The sequence below is a fragment of the Elephantulus edwardii genome, unplaced genomic scaffold (assembly GCF_000299155.1).
Source record: "Elephantulus edwardii isolate Elephantulus edwardi_28Jun2011 unplaced genomic scaffold, EleEdw1.0 scaffold00007, whole genome shotgun sequence".
Classification (NCBI taxonomy): domain Eukaryota; kingdom Metazoa; phylum Chordata; class Mammalia; order Macroscelidea; family Macroscelididae; genus Elephantulus; species Elephantulus edwardii.
Window position 1 is genome coordinate 27,517,309 of NW_006399757.1, and position 6,066 is coordinate 27,523,374.

The 6,066-nt window shown below is 36.6% G+C and overlaps 1 pseudogene; it reads left to right on the forward strand.

Annotated features, from left to right (window-relative positions):
• Positions 1–1,082: 1,082 nt before the first annotated feature.
• Positions 1,083–1,678, forward strand: LOC102865575 (annotated as a pseudogene).
• The last annotated feature ends 4,388 nt before the right edge of the window (positions 1,679–6,066 follow it).

Below are 6,066 nucleotides of genomic sequence, written 5' to 3' on the forward strand. Positions count from 1 at the left end.
CATCCATCCTGATGCTGCCAATTGGTCCAGTGGTGAGAATCTTTGTCTTCTTGACATTGAGCCTCAATCCATATTGGAGGCTGCATTCCTTGACCCTCTGCAGCAAGCGCTTCAGGTGCTCCTCAGTTTCAGCAAGCAGGGTTGTGTCATCCGCATAACGCAGATTGTTAATAAATCGTCCACCAATCTTGACCCCACATTTCTCCTCATATAGCCCAGCCTCCCGGATAATCTGTTCTGCATACAGGTTGAAAAGGTATGGAGATAGGACGCATCCCTGGCATACGCCCTTCCCAATTTTGAACCCTGTAGTGTTCCCTTGCTCTGTTCTGATGACTGCCTCCTGGTCCAAGTATAGGTTTTGCATTAGAACAATCAGGTGTTCTGGGATTCCCATTCTTCTCAGAGTCAGGCACAGTTTGTTATGATCCACACAGTCAAACGCCTTTGCATAGGCAATGAAACATATACAGACATAGCTCTGCTTATTTATTGAATGTTGGTGGAGTGGTAAATGATAGATATGGCAAGGACAGTATTCAGTTTGATCACACATAAGCTTCGCTAGGATGATTAATATCAATTTCTTAATCAAACTGTTTATTACTCATAGCTCACTATCCAGCAGGTTTTTAGATGATGACAGAAGAAGAATCAGTGCTGGAGAAGAGTCTTGAAAATATCGCGTGGACTGACTGCTAAGAGAACAGGTCTGACCTGGAGAGTGTGAAGTTAGAATGCTCCTTTAAGGCACAGTTTTGGAAGCTCCATCTCACATACTTTGCGCATGTTGCCAGGAAGGACCGGTACTTGGAAAAGAACATCGTATGTGGAAGAGTGGAGGATCAGTGCAGGAGAGGAAGACATTGGATGAGATGGATTAACACAGATGTTGTGGCAATAGGGGCAGATGTGTCAGGGATTACTAGGTTGGCTCAGGACAGGGCAAAGTTCAGAGCCATTGTTCATAGAATCACTTGAATCATAGTTAATTCGACGGTACATGTAATAACAACAACAGTGATGAAGAATTGCTCTGACAATCCAAAAGTGTGCGTGGATCCAGCAGCTGGGTGGTGGAAATGGTGGAGAAGAAAATGTCAGTTCACTCCCAGGACCCCCGAACAGCGGCCGGTGCTGAACAGGGCAGCTTGGTAGCTCAGCATCAACAGGCAGCTTGGAGCACGAGAGAATGAGGACTTCCAGGGTGACCTCCATGTGAGACTCGCCCAGCTCTGCAAGAGGCTGCTGCAGGCACTGGAAAGAAGAAAACTCGAGGTGATCATTTTAAACTTCGCTTACGAAAAAACTTTCAGGCCCTGTTGGAGGAGTAGAACCTGAGTGTGACCTAGGACCCCAACTACCTGACAGCCTGGACAGGACCCCCCATCCTGCCCCCCAGCGCCCTTTCTGTGCTGTTTGTAGTTTCCCCTCCCTGTACACCTGCGTCAGCTGTGGTGCCTGGTACTGCACTATGCATTGTCTGGGAACCCACCAGGAGACCAGGTATCTGAAGTGGACTGTCTCAGCCTGGATCCCCGGAGAAGAAGGCCCTTCACACATGGGTTTGGGAAAAGGAAGGAGCTTTCCCTGGGACCAAGCGAGGAGGCACTCATACTCATCAGCAGAACTTGTCTCTGACCTGGCCGCGGCAGGGGCAGCCCTCAGTATGCTGTAGTAGTAAAAGATCTTAAGTGAGGAGAGGAAAGGAAAAAAAAATAGACCTATTACTATCTGCAGTTAAAAAGTTACAAGGTTCTTACATTCAGAGGAGTAGTTTACATTCCGTTTCTATGAAACAAAGTAAGATACAGTTCCTTTGTGACAAAGCAAAACAGTCTTCAAAGGACAAATACTAGTTCAGGAAAGATGCATTTCACTTCCTGGTAAACAGGTATCTGTTTAATGTAATCTTCATAACCATAGAGAAGTTGAAACAGGGTCTGAGGACAAAACATATGTTAATTAAACAGTTCAACTTGTCTTGCAGGCAAGAAGACATGATGTCAGGAATGACACTAGTTTTGGGTTCAGATTTTAGCTATACCAATGTGTTGTACTTTAAAACAATCCTGAATATATTAATGCTATCCTATCACATTTGAAGTCCCTGGGTAGTATATAATACTCAATAAAAAAAATGCTCAATCAATGCTCTACTTAAAAGTTAGAGGTTCAAATGCATTCAGAAGCGTGGCAACCTACTTTTGAAAAGTCATAGCATTGAAATTCTGTAAGACCATTTTGAGTTTAGGTTGACTGAATGGCAACTATATCAATAACCATACTCATTCACATATCTTAAGTTGATGTTCAGTGGAATTTAAAATTATAATTAGAAACTTGGTTGTTTCATAAAAGTGACTTCAATAATATGTAATATAATTAGATGTTTTAATTGTTCATCTCAGCAAAACATGGTCATCTGTTGTATGCATTCCACTATCCATGTCTGTTATTTGTGATGGAGTCCTATTTAGAGTTAGACATATTTAAATATGCTTTGCTAAAAAAACTTTATGTTCCTTGCATCTGTGTATCAGTATTACCATTTTGGTCCCTTCTGTTGTTTTCTGCAAGTTTGTAGAACTTTATTTGATTAAAAAGTTACTTTCAGAGGTCAAACATTCTTTCTTGGTATAATAAGCTCTTTAACAGGAAGAATGTTAGAGAACTCTTTAACACAATCTCTCAGGATTAATTAACTTCAGAAATGGAAGTGTCGCTATTTTACACCTGGAAATTCTTAAAGGAACAATAATACACCTTCAGAGTTAATATCAAATATCCAATTTCTATACAGATATAACAATCTTTTTTATATTTCTCACAGAAAAAAAGTCCTTTTCCTTATAGTACTTCAAGAAAAAACTTATAATTCAAAATTTCAATGCAATACATCACTTCTTCCCTTTGGAAAGAATTAAAAATAGAAATCTAAACTTTTAAGTTATATTTTAAATTGTAAACCATCATTTCTCTTAAAAATATATTTTAAAATATCAATTTATTAAGAAAATTTAACTAGTATCTTTAAAACATTTTAAAAACAGAAAGACTATCTTTAAAATATAGGCATGTGAATTTATATATATGTATACTTAAGATTTTGTAAGCTGTATACCATAAGATAGTTAAATATTTTATAGTGATAGATTAGAAAAGAGTAATTCATATATCAAGATTATTTTATTATCTAAATGCCTCTAGGCCAGACTACATAACACAATAAAAATTATTTTATGTGCCTTAAGCTGCTTTTATATAACTGAATAGTTGTATTACTGAAGTTTTCTCCTTCAGTTTTATAATAAATGTCATAAAAATTACAGGGTTTTATAATCAAGCTACCATTCTATAAGATCATTAAAATAGAAACAAAATTTTAATTTTCTTTTCTTTTCATATTTAAAGAGCAAAGGACTCTGAAAGACAAATTATTTACCACTTGTTCATGTATGTGGAAAATTCAAGGTCAGGAAATACATGAAGGTGGGCATGATACTGATTTTGCAGTAGCAAGGTTGTTTTGACTTGGTGGAATACTTTCCACTCTCTTCAGAAGGAGCTCTTGTGTCAGAATGGAGCATCGTGCTGCTGACCCAGAGACTAAGCACACATACCACCAGTTCAAACCCACAGGAGAAAGATGGGTAGAAACTTGTGCAACTTACAGTTGTAGAAACTATGGAGAATCAGTCACTTTGAGTCAGAATCAACTGACTCCTTGCCAATGAGTGAGTGAACACACACAACAAATCAATTTAAAATAATTATTCTGTTGGCCAAATGTTACATTTTTTATTTTTTATAATGTGTTTTTCTCTTTCTTTGATATTTGTTTGGGGAACTTCAGTGGAAGTAATTCAGAAACGATATTAAGTACTTGTTACAAATTGTCGAGCTGGGACCGATCCATAGCCGACTCTCATAATCAGCTGAGCCTGGGTTTTCGGAGGCAGGTAATTGCACAGATTACCCATCCTTCTCCTGCAGAGCTACTGATGGCCTCAAACTATATGCCTTCTGGGTTGCAGTGCAGCTTCTTGCCGCAAGGCCACTGGAGCTAGTAATAAAGTAGCATAGTGGTAAATTGTAATAATTATTAGTTTTATGATTTTGCATATTATTTAATTGACAAAGTTTTCATTATGAAATAGTCTGTTTTTAAATAGACAATCCTAAACAAACAGATCACTAATTCAGATTATAACAAGAGCATGTGAAGAAATGTTTTTCATTAGAAGGATTTTATTTTCTCAATTTTTCACAGCTGTGTAATTTCTTAGATTATCTCTACTTGGATTACCAGCTACCTTAGGTGCTAAGTAGACCTCTGGAAAGGCATGTTGCCATCTCTAGTAAATATAAATTAACTTTCTATGCTTTGGTGCCTGCTTTTGAGGGGGAAAAGAAGATAACATTTCATTAACTTGATGTTGGAATATTTCATTTTCTAAAACAAAAGACATTCTAAATCTGCTGTTACTGTCTCTCTTTTTTTCTACCTACTCTTGAAAGGAAGAAGCAATCTGAGGAAAAAGAAAGAAATAAAGCAAACAGACTGAGAAGGGAAACAGTATGTTGTTTATGGTTAACATAGCATCAACTCATACTTTTTCCTCTTTGTGCCTTTTAAGAAAACATCAGGTTCAATAGGTCACCTTGCATTAGTTCTTTTAGAATAATACAGTAATAAACTGTGCAGTGCCCACTAGAGAATCTGAAATCAAATATGCTCCTGATTTGTTTATTAAAAATACAAAGGAGTTGTAGATTGAGAGGAAATGAGAGACAACAAAAGAAGTTCAAGGTTGGAGTTTTATTGAGTGACTGTATCTACAGTACACAAAACCAAAACTAGTCTAATCTTTAGATGTAAACGCATTTTCCAACAGAACCCAGTTCAGGCCAAGAAAGTTTATTAAGGAGAAACTGCCTGGCTGGCTTTTAAGCAGAAAACCAGCTCCTACTAAAAGTTAGAGAGGGCTTAATATTCTTTTATGAGGAACTTAAGGATGAGAATGTTCACAGATGGTTTTTACAAGATAGAGAAGTGGGCTGGGTTCTCAGATAACTATTTCTGGGAAAGGAGGTAAAATAGTTCCACATCCAGTCGCAGTTGCTGCTTCCTGTGATTGAATCATTTCAGTGGCCATTTTGGAGAGAAAGGAAAGGGCTCTGCAGTTCTAATTGTATCATGATATTTAAGTTTTCTGGGATGTATTAATTCTTTTCTAATTGAAATTACTACAATTTAATAAATTTTCATTCATGTTATATTTTTTCATATAGTAGAATTTAATTACTTTTAATTTTCCTACAATGCTTTTTAGGCAAAATTATAAGCTTTCATCTGAAGGCCTGAAGCTTCCAAAACAAACAATGAATCTTTTCTCTTGTCTGTATTTCAATTGTTACCATTCAAGCCATAACTTTTTCTCTTATAAAAAGGTTTATACAGTAAAAGGAAAAATTGCTTATACCAGCTTCTCACTTACCACAATGACTCACTTCCAAAAAACTAAGCATTTATGTGAAAATAAATATTATGTGCAAAGAAGAATGACCTGTCATATCGCAGAATGAAAGATGATTATATCATTACTTAAATTTGGTCATGGGTTGAATTATGTTCTTAAAAATGTGTCATCTTACTTGGGGGGGAGGATGGAGGGGAAGACTGGGCAGGAAGAAAAGTGCAACAATGAATGAACAGAAATCTAAAATCTCTGTAAATGTTCATTAAAATTATTAAAATAAAATTTTTTTAAAAATGTGTCATCTTGTGTGTTTTAAATCCTTTCCTCTATATCAATGAGTTAAGATTAGTGCCTGTTTCATAATGATGCGATGACCGAAAGATATCATGTCATTAGCCAATCAGCTGTAGGAAATTCAGTTGGAATGAAATACCCTTCATCAAGTAATAGTCCTGATTAGATGTGAGGCAAATTTCCCTGGTAGACTGTATCACCTTTGTTTTATAAGAGATAAAAGATGAGAGAAGTGAACAAAGTGATTTAATAGTAACGAATTGTGCTGTCACATCAAAGGTGGTTGTGT